This window comes from Myotis nattereri (assembly GCF_964212035.1).
Source record: "Myotis nattereri genome assembly, chromosome: X".
NCBI classification, from domain to species: Eukaryota; Metazoa; Chordata; class Mammalia; order Chiroptera; family Vespertilionidae; genus Myotis; species Myotis nattereri.
Window position 1 is genome coordinate 121,303,057 of NC_138078.1, and position 17,526 is coordinate 121,320,582.

At 39.5% G+C, this 17,526-nt stretch overlaps 1 pseudogene across 1 annotated transcript; it reads right to left on the reverse strand.

Moving 5' to 3' along the window:
• Positions 1-353: 353 nt before the first annotated feature.
• On the reverse strand, positions 354-8,723 carry LOC308511809 (transcription factor BTF3-like; annotated as a pseudogene). Its single transcript has 2 exons — positions 8,673-8,723; positions 354-841 (listed from the first exon to the last, which is right to left on the reverse strand). The product of its transcript is annotated as a transcription factor BTF3-like (transcript).
• Positions 8,724-17,526: the final 8,803 nt, after the last annotated feature.

The window sequence follows — 17,526 nt, forward strand, 5'->3', positions numbered from 1 at the left end:
TGTCTTTGGTCCTCTGTCTTTTTCTTTATTTCTCTCTATTCTCTCTCTCTCTCTCTCTCTCTCTCTCTCTCTCTCTCTCTCTCTCTCTCTCTCTCTTCCCCCTCCCCTTGCAAAGAACTTTATTAACCTTTGTTTCAAACTTTATTCCCAGGCTTCTTCAGCTCCATTAGCTGCAAAGAGTAACTTATGTATAAGTAAATACTGAAAAGAGCTGCAGTGTCCAAGGAGCTTAGGCTTAAAAATATTATGGATCTTGATTTTATCAGATCCATTTTAAAAAATTGAAAAAGCGGTCATAATATAAAATAGCAGTTCCCAGTAACTTAAGTTTATCTTCTTCAGAATTTGACAATTCAGTTTGCTGCATTCTTGGAAGCCTCATAAAAATTCACCAAAATATCTGGAAATTCATCATCCTCATCCTCTTCCATAGCAATTGATGCTTTTCCACCTACAGATTGTTTGAGCAGAGCTTCAGCCATTCTCCTTAAACTAGTCAGACTGTCTGCACCAAACTGGTATAAGATGCTGGGTAGCACTTCTGTCACCTGCTCTGTCTCAGCATGACCTGTAATGATGAAAGTGTTTGCTGCCAGATATGTCTTAACTTTAGGGTTGTTAAAGTGGATCACTGTTTCTTGATTTGTGAACATATTCGCCTCTTCAATACCAGAGATATTGTTTCCCCCTATCTTCTTTAAGGAGAACTGAAGTTTTTATCATCTGCTGTAGCTGTTCTGTGAGCCACAGTCTTCTTTCTGTGAGCAGTTCCTTTCTCACCAACATACACTTGTGCCTACAGTTTGGCTAGTTTCTCTTGGTTCGTGATAGTTGCTTTTATCTTGTTGGAGAGGAAACAGAGGCCACATGGGGGACAGGGTTGGTGCTCAGCAGGCTCTTGAGCAGACCAGCTGAGAACAGTGCACACATGCTGAGACGCAAGACAGCAGCTAGCTCCAGCTATGTTTCTCTTTCTCTTCTCCTATCCCCCTACTTCACCTTTTCCTCCCTTTTATACTTCCTAGCTCTTTGTGTGATTCTGTTCTTTGAGTGGTTAAAATAGGGACAGAAATGTATTTTATTTATTTTATCTGTTGAAGAAAATATTGCTTTTGTTCATTTAAAAGTGAATAAGCTGAATTAATTACTTTTGAATTCTTTTTTAAAGGCATCTGAATTTAATTATATTTTAATTATATATTCATGGCCAAGGCCAAATCAAATGCTTCTGCAGAGCTGTAAACTATATCAAGTGGAAAGACTTCATATCATAATTCCAATGAATTTATCATCACAGAATGAACATAAATATGAAAGTTTTACATTCACATGTATAGGAGACCCTGCTATTCCAATTTTCGATTTTCTAAATATCTGATTTCTAGTCATGCAAAAACATGCTCTAACCTCTATGAAACATGTAAATACAATAATTACAATCTTGCTTGTATTTTGCATTCATGATATTGTGAATGTAATATCTGTATGAACAGTATGAACAGGTATCCTTAATCATAATACCTGAGATGATACTGATTCATAATGAACAAATGCAGCAAATGGGCAGGAGATTTAAAAATATCTATTGGAAATACAGGGGTGGGCAAAATTAGGTATACAGTTGTTTGTATGGAAAAATATATATTACAAGAATAAATTCAAGAATAAACTCTGTGTTTTGCTTACTCACGACTGTAAACATACTTTCGCTCACCTCACCCTTTTATAGTGACCTTGGACAACTTAATCTCTCTCGATTTCCTCATAAATAAAATGTATACAATTCTAGAACGTTTCATATAACATACAGGTATACCTCATCTTATTGTGCTTCTCTTTATTGCACTTTGCAGATAATATGTGTTTTTTTGTTTTTGTTTTGTTTTTATAAATTGAAGGTTTGTGGTAACCCTGAGTAGAGCAAGTCTCTGGGCATGATTTTTCCAACAGACTTAGATGTTGGTTAGCAATACAATATTTTTAATTAAGGTATGCACATTTTTAAATATATATTTTTATTATTTTTATTTTTTTATCTTTTTATTTCAGAGAGGAAAGAAGAGGAAGAGAGAGATAGAAACATCAATGATGAGAAAGAATCATTGCTCAGATGCCTCCTGCATGCCCCCCACCCACCACCGGGGATTGAGCCCACAACCTGGGCATATACCCTGACCAGGAATCAAGCCAAGACCTCCTGGTTCATCGATCGACACTCAACAACTCATCCACGCTGGCCGAGTAAGGTATGCACAATTTTTAGACATAATGCAATTGCACACTTAGTAGACTATAGTATAGTGTAAACATAACTTTTATATGCACTAAGAAACCAAAAAATTCATGTGACTCACTATATTGTGGTGGTCTAGAACCAAATACACAATATCTCTGAGGTATGCCTGTGTATTATAGGATTAAATATAATAAGGTTTTGAAAGCACATGCAATGCCTGGCACATAGCACTTCATCAAAGGGGGAAGACATTGCAGATTTGAAGGCTCAGTGTGCACATTGGCTTAGAGGAAGGAATTCAGAGGGCATGTCAGGAAAAGAGAAGATATTGGCTATAGTTGTGCTGGAGAGTGAATTTAGTAAATCTTCTTTTTACTTATAGAAAATAGGATTGGTCACACTTCAACTATACCTCATCAAGTCTTCAGAGTAGCCACCAGATTTAAACATCTCTTTCATTTTTGGAGTGAAGAGAGGGAGGGTGTGAGAGGCAGTTCCTTGTCGATCTTGTGTGCAACACAGAAAGAAAGAAGGTGTTATCAGCCCCACAGTAACTTGGACTTCTATTAGCAAGGTCAGAGTGCTCGATCAATGGTCTGTCTCTGTCCTTCCAAACAGGGACACGGCTGAAATATTCTGGATATAGAATGAGAATGTGTTCTTCAATGGTGAGTCTATGAGCTGATGGCTATGTCAGGTCTATCTGCTGATGCTATATAAGAAGGTGGAACTTAAACATGAGATGCTGATTGGTATAATATAGTGGTTAAGGGCACAGATTTTAAGGGCACAGATCCTACAGCCACACTGCCTGCATTCACTTACTAGGAGTGTGACCTTGAGTAAATGACCCTCTCTGAGACTCAGTTATTTGTTTGAAAAGTGGGGACAATAATAGTTCCTCCTTCATGGGGTTTGTGGTGAGAATTAAATAAGATAACATTATGTAAAACACTTAGAATGTTGCCTACCAGATCATGAATGCTGCCTATATTCCATTATCAGCTCCTCTTTTGATCATTCCATTATCAGCTTCTCTTTTGATCAGATTATCTTCATGGGCCCAGGGAGAACACATCCCCATATACAAAAAAGAAGTATCATGCATTCTCTCTCTGATCCTAGCTTGGGTGGGGCATAAAAAAAGCCATAAGACAATGACATTGACACCAGAGAGACTTTGCAAATGACTATAGAAACCAGACAGAGATTAATCCTGAAATCCTGGGTTGTGTAGGGGCACTCTTCCTCTCCAGGCTGCAGTGAGACTTGAAATTTTCTGTCATCATGCTTTAATGTTTTCAAAAAAGCCCCTCTAGAAATGAACAAATTACCCACGAAGAATAACACATTAACCCATTAGCTGGATGAACACTTTAGCAGATTACTTTGATCAGATTACTTAACTTCAGGAAGCTCGACCGTAAAGCCAGCAGATGAAGGAAGGTTAAATGCTGCTGAACGGAAAGAGGGAAAGGGCATCTGAAGGGCTGCTGAGGGCTAAAGCCTGGCAAAACCAGCATCTGCATGGTTTATTTTCTCTATTTTTTTTTCATATTCCATACATCACATATTGTAGGGCCAGGCACACAATCAACAGATGTTTATGAAGTACCTGCTAAGTAAATAAGTACCTGTAGTGGACAGAAGTCTCCAAATGCTTCAGGGATATTCTATCTTGCACCCAAAAAACTACCAACTAGGTCTGTAGTATAACTTGAAGTCAGGTAGTGTGATACCTTCAACTTCGTTCCTTTTTCTCATGATTGCTTTGGCTATTTTGGGGTCTTTTGTGGTTCCATACAAATCTGCTGATTTCTCATTCTATTTCTTTAAAAAGTGACATTGGGATTTTGATGGGTATTGCATTAAATCTGTATATTGTTTTGGGTAATATGGCCATTTTAACTATGTTGATTCTTCCAGTCCATGAACACAGGATAGTTTTCCATTTTGTTGTACCTTTTTCAATCTCTTTTAATAATGCTTTGTAATTTTCAGTATATAGGTATTTCACATTCTTTTTAAGTTTATTCCTAGGTATTTTATTCAAATTATACTACAAAGCTCTGATAATTAAAACAGCATGGTATTGGCAGAGAAACAGACACAAAGATCAATGAAACAGAATAGATAATCCAGCTATAAAACCACATGTATATGGACAGATAATTTTTGACAAAGGAGCCAGAAATGCACATTGGAGTAAAGATAGTCTCTTCAATAAATGGTGCTAGGAAAACCGGAAAGCCACATGCAAACGAACAAAACTGGATTACAGTTTGTTCCTATGGACAAAAATTAATTCAAAATGGATCAAGGACCTAAACATAAGACCTGAAGCAAGAAGTTACATAGAAGAAAATATAAATACCAAACTTATGGACCTGGGTCATAGAGAAGAACATTTTATGGACTTGATCCCAAAGACAAGGGAAGTAAAGGCAAAAAATAAGTGAATGGGACTATATCAAATTGAAGAGCTTCTGCACAGCAAAAGAAACAGACAAAACAAAACAAACAAGCAGCCAACCAGATGGGAGATGATATTTGCAAATAGTAGCTCTGACAAAGGTTTAATTTCCAAAATATATAAAGAATTCTTAAAACTCAACACCAAACAAACAAACAATCCAGTCAAAAAGTGGATAGAGGACCTGAAAATACACCTCTCCCAAGAAGACATACAAACAATCAATAGATATATGAAAAGATGTTCAGCCTCACTGGCAATTAGGGAAATAAATCAAAACTACAATGAGAGCCGAAACCGGTTTGGCTCAGTGGATAGAGCGTCGGCCTGCGGACTGAAGGGTCCCGGGTTCGATTCCGGTCAGGGGCATGTACCTTGGTTGCGGGCACATCCCCAGTGGGAAGTGTGCAGGAGGCGGCTGGTCGATGTTTCTCTCTCATCGATGTTTCTAACTCTCTATCTCTCTCCTTTCCTCTCTGTAAAAAACTCAATAAAATATATTTAAAAAAAAAAAAACTACAATGAGATACCACCTCACACCTGTTAGAGGGCCATTATCTACAAGACAAACAATAACAAGTGTTGTAGACATTGTGGAAAAAAGGGAACCCTCATTCACTGCTTGTGGGAATGTAGACTGGTACAACCACTATGGAAAGCAGTCTGGAGATTCCTCACTCAAAATATTGAGAATTGAGCTACCAAATGACCCAGCAACCCCACTCCTGGGTATATACCTGGAAAATTCGAAATCATGCATTTGCAAAGATACATGCACCCCTTTGATCATTGCAGCATTATTAACGGTGGCTAAGACATGGAAACAAGGAAAGTGTCCCATGATAGAGGACTGGATAAAGAAGATGTGGTACAAATCCACAATGGAATACTACTCAGCCATAAGAAAAGATGAAATAGCACCATTTGCAACAACATGGATGGACCTTGAGAACATTATGCTGCGTGAAATAAGTCAGACAGAAAAAGCTAAGAGCCATATGATTTCACTCGTATGTGGGATATAAAACTGAAACTTATGAACACAAACAGCCGAGTGGTGGTCGCCAGAGAGAAGGAAGTGGGAGGGAGAAGGGGGTTCTAATATGAGGAGAAGATTTGACTTTGGGTTTTAGGCACACAGTGCAATACAAAGATCTTGTAACATAGAAATGCACACATGAAACCTATATGTTCATGTTGACCAATGTCACCCCAATCTACTTAATAAATAAAATTTTTTTAAAACTACTGACTAGAGAGGGTTAAATACTGGATGTTGACCTGCTTCATAGGGTGAGGCAAGCACTTGAGGCTGGGAACAAAGCATGCACTAATAAAGCACTCAGAAAATAAGTGGAGTATAATGATGGGCACTCTAGAATCAAACAGGGGTAGAAGATCCAAGCATAGAGGTGATACACATTCAAGAAAATGGCGAAGCAAGATTGATCCCAAGAACCAGGAGAAAGCTGAGTTTCCAAGAGAGAGGAAATTAAGAAAAGAAGTAACTTTTTTATTGAGTGCCTTCTTTGTGTCAGGCACTTTCACTGATCTTATCTAATGTATTCCTCCCAGTAGGGCCAATAGTAATCGTCTCTATTTTTTATAAGCGGGACAGCTAATCATCAGAAAAGCTAGGCAAAAGTAGCATACTGAAATCACAATGCACAGACTTGGACCTAGTTTATTTGGGCTTAAGTCCTGGCTCTGCCACTTATTAGTTGAGTGGTCATAGGCAAGTAATTTAACCTCTGAATCAATATAGTACCACCAAAGTTCCCCGGGAAAACATAATTTTCTATATTATTCCTTTCCAGGCATATGACACTGAGTCATGAGAAATAACAGCAATGGAAAAAGGCCAGATGCACACTGGTGTACTTGAGCTAAGTACAAAAGGAGATGTAGAGTTATTTTTAAGATACACTTTATTTCTAAAGTGCTTTCTGAGCCTTAAATATACTGTACAGTCATATCGCTAAAGGAAAACAGAAAGTTACCTAAGTTCTGAAAACACTTGATAAGAGTAAATGAATGTGCATGATTTCCCTGATCAGAGACCTTCATTCCAATTTGATGCAAGCCATAAATGAAATGACTTGGCTGACTATGTCAGTCCCCCATGAACATTTGTTTACATCTAAAAACTTCTACACATAATTGCTGTCTCTTCTCAGGGGAGGCCCAGCTGGGATAACAAGAAGTGTTGTAAGGTTCTATGGAGGTGTGATCACCGTTACGGCATGAATCTGGCACTGCATGTTCGCACTCTGTCTGCCTTGGCAATTGGATCCATCAGTTTCCCTCTTTCACATAGCTAAAATTAGCTAACGAGACAGCAGAAGTCTTGGGAAAGAGAATACAGAGCTGTAAATAACATTCAGATCTGGTATGCCATGGAACAAAGACCCCAAGTCCACTTTACTCCTGAGTCATAGTCTGTAATTACACCGTAGTTATGGTGTTCTTTCAAAAAGGCAATGATAGTACCATCTGATTATTTGAGAGAAGAGCGTGGATGGAAATAAGTCAGGTTCAAGGACATACCAAAAAAATGCCAATTTTCCTTAATCAGTTTTTTAAACCTTTTATTATTGTGAAAACAATATAGATTTGCTTTTATAAATAAATTAATCCTCACCCAATGATATTTTTCATTTTTTAGAAAGAGTGGAAGGGAGGGAACGAGACAGAGAGAGAGAGAAACATTGATGTGAGAGATACATTGATTGATTGCCTTCCACACATGCTACGACCAGGAGCCTGGGATCGAGCCTGATCAGAGCCTAGGATCAAGAGCAGCCGAGGTACATGCTCTTGACCAGGATAGAACCCATGACCCTTAAGTCCATGGGCTGATGCTCTAACCACTGAGAAAAACCAGCTAGGGAGATATTTCTTTTTAATAAAACAATTTATTGAATTACGATTGACATTAAAAGCTGTACATATTTTATATGTGCAATTTGATGAGTTAAGTATACACTTGTGGAACCATTACCACCATCAAGGCCATAAACATATACACCACTTCTTTGTTTCTTATTTGTTGTTGTTGCTGTTTGGTGATAAGAAAACAATATAAGATCTACCCTCTTAGCAAATTTTAAGTATATGGTATTATTAGCGATAGGCACTATTCTGTATAGTATATTCAGAAATTATTTGTTTTGCATCACTGAAACTTTGTAACCTGTAACTATGACCTACCTATTTCCCTTTCTCCCAAGCCCCTTGAAACCACCATTTTAGTCTTTGCTTCAATAAGTTTGACTATTTTAGATTCCTCATATATGGAATGGGTTATTACATAGTATTTGTCCTTTGGTGTCTGACTTATTTAACTTGCATGATGTCTTTCAGGTCCATTTATTTTGGCATAAGTGGCAGGATTTATCTTTTTAAAAGCTGAATTATATTCCATTGATTATTACATTTATTCTTTAAACGGACACTACTAAAACTGCTTTAGTTATCTTGTCAGAAACTTTTTTTTTCAGAAGCCTTGTAAAAAAGACTTTCCTAAACTCATTACAGAACCTATATGTGTTCCATTCACTGAGAGAATATTAGAACTCTTTTAGTGTCTTCTTAAATATACCTTTATTATAAGCCTTGTGAAATGTTTCAGGACATGTATGTTTTATTATAATTTTTTATTTTCTTTTATTTTTACTTTATATTTATTGTTTACACTATTGCAGATGTCCCACTTTCCCTCTTTGCCCACATCCCCTGAACCCTCGCCCCCCGCCCCTTACCTTTGACCACCACCACACTGTTGTCTGTGTCTATGGCTTATGCATATACTAGAGGCCCAGGGGTCCCTCAACCAGGCCTGTACCCTCTGGCAGTCCAGGACCCCTCGGGGGATGTCTGCCTGCCTGCTTAGGCCCAATTGGGCAGGCAGACATCCCTCTTGCAGCCCAGGGCTCTCACAGTTCAGGACCCCTTACTTCTTACTGCCCACCTGCAGCAGAGGCTCTCACCACTGCTGCTGGGCTCGCCAGTCATGATCCCGGCTTCTGGCTGAGTGGCAATCCCCCTGTGGAAGGGCACTGACCACCAGGGGGCAGCTCCTGCATTGAGCGTCTGCCCCCTGGTGGTCAGTGCGTATCATAGCGACCCGTCATTACACTGTTCGGTTGATTTGCATATTAGCCTTTTATGATATAAGATTTTCTTTGGCTAATCTCTTCACCTTCTTACATCCAGTCCCCCACCCCCATCCCCTCTGACAGCTGTTCGTCTGTATGCTTCTGGACTTATTTTGTTTGTCAGTTTATTTTGTTCATTAGACTCCACATATAAATGAGATTATATAGTATTTGTCTTTCACTGGCTTATTTTATAAGGCATAACCTTTTTTTTAATCCATTCATCCATAGATGTACATTTAAGTTGTTTCCATATCTTGCCTATTGTGAGTAATGCTTCAATGAATGTGGTGATGCATATATCTCTTCAAGATCCTGATTTCATTTCCTTTGGATTTATATCCAGAAATGGGATTGCTAGATCATATTGTAGTTCTATTGTTTAAATTTTTGGAGAACATTCATACTTCTTTTTATTGTGATTGTACCAAATTACATTCCCACCAACAGTGCATAAGGGAACCCTTTTCTCCACATCCTCACCAACACGATATCTTTAGATGATTTTTAAAAAAAAATAATAGCACATACTGTTTGAGGTTTTATTATTCATTACTTTGATAATTAGTGATGTTGAGCACCTTTTCATATATCTGTTGCCTATTTATATGTCTTCTTTAGAGAAACATCTACTCAGGTCTTTTCATCAATTTTTAATCCAGTTTTGTTTTTTTTGAAATTGTGTTGTATGAATGCCTTGTATATTTTGGATATTAACCCACTAATAGATATATGGTTTATAAACATTCTCTTATTCAGTAAATTGCCTTTCATTTGTTGGTTTTTTATTTACAGAACTATTTATTTTGATGCAATCTCAAGTGTTTATTTTTTTATTTTGCTGTTATATATATAAAAAAAATAATTGCCAAGACCAATGTCAAGAGCTTTACCCCTGTTTTCCTCTAGGAGTTTAATGGTCTCAGGTCTTCAGTTTAAGTCTTTAATCCATTTGGAGTTGATTTTAGTGTATCTATAATAATAAAAGCATAATATGCTACCTTCCAGACAACCTTCTGGACAAAGCCAGGGCTGAGAGGGCCATGCCCCTCTAGTAGTATAAGATTTAATTCCATTGCATGTGGATATATAGTTTTCCCAAAAACATTGCTGAACAATTTTGACTAAGTATGTGTGGGCCTATTTCTTGGCTCTCTATTCTTTTCCACTGGTGTCTGTATCTGTTTTTAATGCCAGTGCCATATTATTTTGATTGCCATAGTTTTGTAATATAATTTAAATTATAATTCATAATTTAAAAGCCTCCAGCTTTGATTTTCTTGCTAGAAATTTCATTGGCTACTCAGGAACTTTTGTGGTTCCATATAAATTTTAAGATTTTTTTCTATTTCTGTGAAAAACTCCATTGGAATTTTTGATAGGATTACACTAAATCTATAGGATGCTTTGGGTAAGTATGGACATTTTAACAATATTCTTTTAAAAAATGTTTTTATTGATTTAAGAGGGAGAGAGAGAAACATCAATGATGAGAAATAATCATCCATTGGCTGCCTCCAGCACACAGGCCACTGGAGCTGGAGCCTGCAAACCAGGCATGTGCCCTAACTGAAAATTGAACCGTGACCTCCTGGTTCATGAATCAATACTCAACCACTTAGCCACACTGACTGGGCAACAATATTAATTCTTTCATTTTATGAACACAGGGTATCTTTCCATTTATTTGTATCTACTTTAACTTTTTCAACAATATTTTATAATTTTTAGTGTACAGATCTTTTACCTCCTTGGTTAAATTTATTCCCAAATATTTCATTGTTTTGATGCTAATTCAACTGGGATTAATGTCATAATTTATATTTCAGATAGTTTGTTCTTAGTGTATAGACATGCAAATGATTTAGGTATGTTAACTATGTATCTTGCAATTTTACTGAATTTGTTTATGAATTCTAATAGTTTTATGGTTTTTAGAGTTTTCTATATATAAAATCATGTCATCTGCAAACAGCTTTTACTGCATCTCATAAGTTTTGGTGTGTTGCATTTTCATTTTCATTTGTCTCATGATTTTTATTTCTACTTTTACTCCTTCCCGTGTTGTTCAGAAGTGTACTGCTTAATTTCCACATATTAGTAATCTAATAATTTTAATTAGAAAAATGAATCTTTTTCATTTGAATTATTATAGAAGGTAAACACATAACTGTTTTTTACCTTCATTAACAAATTTTAACTTGAAAATAAACTTATTTAATATCTGTATATTTGGCATATAATGTTACATAATTCAAAGGGTAGTTGGAGGATTCAATGTGCTTACAAAATTTAGTTTTGAATATTTTTTAATATATTTTTATTGATTTCAGAGAGGAAGAGAGCAGGAGAGAGATAGAAACATCAATGATGAGAGAGAATCATCGATCTTCTGCCTCCTGCACATCCCTTCCTGGGAAATGTTTCTCTATCTCTCCATTTTGACTGTCTCTTTGTGTATTTATTTTACTTTTTATGTATGAGGTATACCTGCTGTGTCTCCCAGTCTTGGTAGGATGCCTTATGTAGTAGAAGTTCTTTGGAGTCCAGTGGTGCAATATCCTTGATCACCTGAGCTAGGAGTTCCAGAAATGTCCCTTGAGTCAGTTATGTGGCCTATCCTGTTGTAATTGAGTCCTGATTGCTATTGGCCCGTTCATGCATCATCAATTCTCAAGCTGGATGACTGTGTGGGCGGACCTCAACCATAGTGTATGAGCTGCTATGCAGGTGCCAACACATGAAGCAGAATTGGTCTGGTGCCTACTGAGATCTCCTTTTGGATGTGCCACTTGTGAAGCTAATTAGATCCTACCCTCATGTTGTGTGAATCTGGTCACTGTGTGTGTTGGTTTGGGGGCCTAAAGATAGGGACTCTCATGCAGGCCAATATCAGACACTGCCTGTGACTGGCCCTGGGCAACCTGTTTGGAGCCATACACAATTTGTGGCTGCCTTTGCTTGGCCTGCCTGTGAGTAGAAAAGACCAAGCTGTGCACCAAGGCTGGCTTTTACCAGTCCCAAGTCCCAAGGACAGGTCAACAAAGTCCCAAGTCACCCCAAAATGTACCTCCCCATGCTTCTGCCTGCTGGCTGCCTGTTTGTTTCAGGCACTGAAAGAATCTCTGATGATACTTAAGTTGCATGAGGTAGATCTTCAGTGAATCACCAGGTAGCGGCCAGTGGTGTTCACCAGGTTGATACAGGTCTCAAACTCGGTATCAGTGCTGTGTCTGAGGTCACTCAGCAACTGTCCTATAAGTCTAGCTGCCACTTGCTGGGTGCTTACACACCTTTGTGGCGAGGTCTCCGGGATTTTTCAGGTGAGGCCAGCAGAGTTTATCAGGCCCAAACAGACCAAGATTTGCCCACGTGAAAGGAGGATTTGCTCCACTCAAATGTGCGAGGGAAAAATGTTCCCCATCCTAGACCCCCACAACTCAGTGGGTCTCATATTCTGCCTGGAGCCAAATCTCAACAGAGCTGGACCTCTGGGAGTCAGGAGGATGGGCCTAGTAGATCTCCCATTACTGGGAGGTGCTGATCAGGCTCGGGTGAGGTGGTGGACTGGCCTCTGCCGCAGAGTCACACAACTCAGTCTGTCCCAGATTCTGTCCAGATCTTGGGAAGGCAGACACTCCAAGAGTCATGAGGTGGGGGCTGGCAGGGTGCTCAGAGAGTGAGGCTAATGAGTCTCCCATGAGGGGAAGTAACAAGTTATGTTCAGGGAAAAATGGGGGGAATGACCACTGCTCTAAAGCCACAGAACTCAGACACTGGCACCCTCTAAGTCTGCCCAGACCTCTACACCCTGGCCCAGGTGGCTGACTCCTCAGCAGGGTGAAAGCTTGACAGAAAGTCCAGAGGGTCAGGCTATTGCATTCCCTCTGGCTGATTCCATATGAAGGAGAGTGCTCCACACAAGAAATATGGCATATGAGGTGTGGGAGTGGAATTCAGCTTAGGGATTCTGGCAGCTGTCCTTTCAACTGTCTCTCTAGAGCCACAAACCCCAGTCTCCTCACAGTACTCTAGTCTTCTCCACATCCACCTGAGCCCAGAGTGAGTGTTTGTTACAAGATTTCAGGCCAGGAGAAATAGGGAAACTGAGACAGGAAAGTTAAAACAAGGCCAGTGTGGGCAATTTTCAGCCAACTTGTAACAAGCCATTATCTTTCCCAGCCAAGGACACTTGAGAGCAAATGGTTAACAACCCCCTTAATGAGAGAATGCAGAAAGGAAGGGGGAAAGGCATAAGGAAAAAGGGACAGTTTTACTCCCTAAACAGAGAAACCAGCAGTCTCAAGGCTTGGCAAGATAAAGTTGCTAGGTCCTTCTCATGAATTTTGGGAAGGCCACAACAAAGTAAAAAAGGGACTTTGAGAATTAACCTGCGCCAAAATAATCAGCAAAAGAATTTTGAAATCTATAGACAGGAAGGTATATAACACCTCAGACCCCACCCAACTCGCTCTTCAGATTCGCTGAGAGCTCATCTGTGCTTCATAAGCCAGATGTATAGGTTTGCTTGCTTTGCTTTTTTAATAAAGGTTCATGATTTAATTGATTTAATATATTGGCTTTTCACAATGCAGTCAAGGTCTCTTGTATAAATTCATTTGTACGAGAGACCTTGACTGCATTGTGAAAAGTCAATATACTAAAGCGGTGTTTGGTAATATAGAGAGGTGTTTGGTAACACCTCTCTGGTGTCCAAGAGAAGTGCCTCTAACAGTTGTGATCAAAATGTTGTGCACTGGCCTTTTAAGAGGATGCCTGTGTCTTTAGTGGACTCCCATCTTTAACTGGTGGACATCATCCCCACTGATTTCAGAGCCTGATGTTATGTGGGTGCCTTTTCTTGGCTCTGGTACTCTGAGCTGGGTAGGCTGGCTTAGAGTTGAGACCCCATGCTTCTCAGGGGGAACCTTTGTAGCTGAGATATCTCTCCAGCATCTCAGCCACCACCCATGGGAGAAGGGCAGCACTTTTTACATCTCTGACCATCTTACCAGTCTCTATGTGGCTTCTTCTATAAATCCTTAGTAATAAGGTTTCTTATTACTAAGAAGTAGTGGGTTATTCATGTTGATTGCTCTATATTTTAGTTGTGATTCCAGTTTGATACTGGGAAGACATGAGTTCAATATCCACCTACACCACCACCATCTTGAATTGTAAAAAGAAATTTTTGTAGTACAATATTACTCTAATTGGATAGCTATATAATATAGACACATGGCACATATTCATTTCCATTTTTTCCACACACATTTTTACTTTCTAATTGTAATATGAGCCCAAAGAATTTAAATCATGGCTTGAGAGTCTGTATCATTGCCTCCAGCACTATTGATTTTTAACATATTCTTTGATAAATTATCCACCATCTTATTCCTTCTGCTATACATACCTTCTCTCTAAAAAGAATATGGACAATTCAAAAGAATGCTTTAAATGTTCAAGGAAGGAAATGAACTAATACTCTTTATACTATCCCTTACATTTAAAAAAAAACCAAAAAACTTTAGTGTTGAAAGTATTACATATGTCCCCTTTTCCCCCATTGCCATCTCCCACCCTCCTACCCCCTCTCAAAGGCCTTCATCACCCTATTGTCTCTGTCTATGGGTTAACAAATAATGATAAAAACAGATTATCGTACTGGGTCTGATATTTTTCCTTTTTTTTAATTAAATCTTTATTGTTCAGATTATTACATTTGTTCCTCTTTCCCCCCCCCCATAACTCCCCTCCTCCCAATTCCCGCCCCACCCTCCGCCCTCACTCCCCACCCACTGTCCTCATCCATAGGTGCACGATTTTTGTCCAGTCTCTTCCCGCATCTCCCACACCCCTTTCCCCCCCAAGAATAGTCAGTCCATTCCCTTTCTATGTCCCTGATTCTATTATAATCACCAGTTCATTCTGTTCATCAGATTATTTATTCACTTGATTCTTAGATTCACTTGTTGATAGATGCATATTTGTTGTTCATAATTTGTATCTTTACCTTTTTCTTCTTCTTCCTCTTCATAAAGGATACCTTTCAGCATTTCATATAATCCTGGTTTGGTGGTGATGAACTCCTTTAGCTTTTCCTTATCTGTGAAGCTCTTTATCTGACCTTCAGTTCTGAATGATAGCTTTGCTGGATAAAGTAATCTTGGTTGTAGGTTCTTGGTATTCATCACTTTGAATATTTCTTGCCACTCCCTTCTGGCCTGCAAAGTTTCTGTTGAGAAATCAGCTGACAGTCGTATGGGTATTCCCTTGTAGGTAACTGAGTTTCTTTCTCTTGCTGTTTTTAAGATTCTCTCTTTATCTTTTGCTCTTGGCATTTTAATTATGATGTGTCTTGGTGTGGTCCTCTTTGGATTCCTTTTGTTTGGGGTTCTCTGCGCTTCTTGGACCTGTAAGTCCATTTCTTTCACCAGGTGGGGGAAGTTTTCTGTCATTATTTCTTCCAATAGGTTTTCAATATCTTGCTCTCTCTCATCTTCTGGCACCCCTATAATTCTGATGTTGGTACGCTTGAAGCTGTCCCAGAGGCTCCTTACACTATCCTCGCATTTTTGGATTCTTTTTTCATTTTGCTTTTCCAGTTGGGTGTTTTTTGCTTCCTCGCATTTCAAATCAGTGACTTGATTCTTGCGCTCCTCTGGTCTGCTGTCGGGAGTCTGTATAATATTCGTTATTTCAGTCCGTGTATGCTTAATTTCTAGTTGGTTCCCCAGTATAACATCGAGGGTCTCATTAGTTTTCTTGTAGATCTCATTAAGTTTATCGGCGGCTTCTAAACAGTTCTTGAGAGACCTTAAAAGTGTGGTTCTGAACTCTATATCTTCCATTGACAATTTTGTCCTGTTTCTTTGTCTCCGCATTTTGTTATGCTTCCTTGGTGCACCCCCTAGTGGTCTTTGTGCGAAGTCTTATAGTTAAACCTTGATTGTTGTAGCTAATACCAGGGATGGTTTGACCTCCAGGCCAAGTGGCTATGAGAATCAGCTGTATCTGCAGTGATAGAACTTCTGTCCTCTAGGGAGGTGCTAATCTAGCCTTTGCCTGAGGCTATCCGGCAAATGCCTCTGTGCAGGGCTTGGGCGGGGCGGGTGGCACAGGATCAACAGGGTGGGCCTGAGAGAGCAGTTATGGTGGCTCTTAGTCCTGTCCCCAGGGGCTCTGCCTCTCTGAGTCCCAGCACCCGCTGCAAACCTCAGAGAGAAAGCTGCACTTGCTCTGACCGAAGCCAGACAGTCCCGCTTCTCCCATTTGAGTCTGGGTCCCTAAAGACTCGCCTGTATCTGGAGCTCAGAGTCTGCGACTCCCTCCCGATTGAAAACGCCAACCGGGCCCTCCGCTGCCAGCCCGCTCCACGCACTCCACACCTCAGAATTTGACTTCAGCACTGTGCCTCCTCTGAATGTCCGTACGCGTTTCTCTTTCCTCCTAGTTGTAGGACTTCCACTCAGCCAGCGTTCCTGTGGTTCTGGGTGATGTCCATTCCATTGTTTAGTTTCACTTTTGAAGTAGTTGTTCAAGGCAGCCAACTCTGGTGTTAACCTATGCCGCCATCTTGGTTCTCTCCACTTCTCTTTCTTTTCTTTTTGTTGTTGTTCCTAAACCAGTTAGAAGGTAGGTCAGAAGTCTGACACAGGTCTCTCAGGGCTAATATAAAGCAGGAAACCATTTCCTTTCCTTAGATGGCCCCCTTTCTCCATCTTCAAAGGCATCTCCCTACTAGCTCTTCCCTATTAACGTCTCACTCTGACCCTGATATTTTTTTCTTAATGTTCAACCTTGTAAAATAAAATCCTCTGATTAAAGGGCATCTTGAATTTTGTCAGTAACATTTTCAGAAGGTGGCATGGTTGGGGAATGAAGTGGTCAGGTTAATGGGGGGAAAGAAATGCTTCTTTTTTTTTATGCTATAAAACCCTTCCGTACTCATGTTGTGCCAGCAGAGTAGACTCCTCTTCACTCCTGGATGAGGGTGACATATGCACTAATTCATCTAAGTTCTTAGTTATGGATGTTTAGAAATCCAACTCTTTACCAACTGACATCATCAACCCTGGTGGCATTTCACTTATAAAGTGGTTCATACAGTTCCTAAATTTAGGTTATCTTGGGTAACTCTGGCTGAGCAGAATAACCTTGAGGCGAGGTATAAGGGGAGAGAGCACTGAATATTTCTCAAACCATTCTATCTTCTCATGTTCCACATGAAAATGTAATTCTGTTTTTGTAAAGTTCTTTGAGTAAATGATTGAGGTATCCTTAAGTCTTAACTGGGGCAAGGTCAACCTGTTACTGTGCTGAGGTGTGACACCAAAGACCTTTATGACAGGGCAAGGTGGTATCAATTCTGCCTCCCACACAGGACTTATATGGCTCACTTCCCTTCTCCAGGCCGCATTTTCTTCATCAGTTATGGTGTGACCTGCTCTTTGGATTATTATTTTTTAAATTACCTTGCCAAATGTGATTATCCTCCCTTTGGTGCCCTCACTGTACATTGGACCCAACCCAATCCCTTCACTGTCTCCTCTGTCTGCTAACACACTGCTACATCTCTGCTTCCCTCACTATGTGGTGAATGCTTTCAGAACAGAAACTATATCTTACTTATATTTGCATTATGGTTATTTGAATTTGGT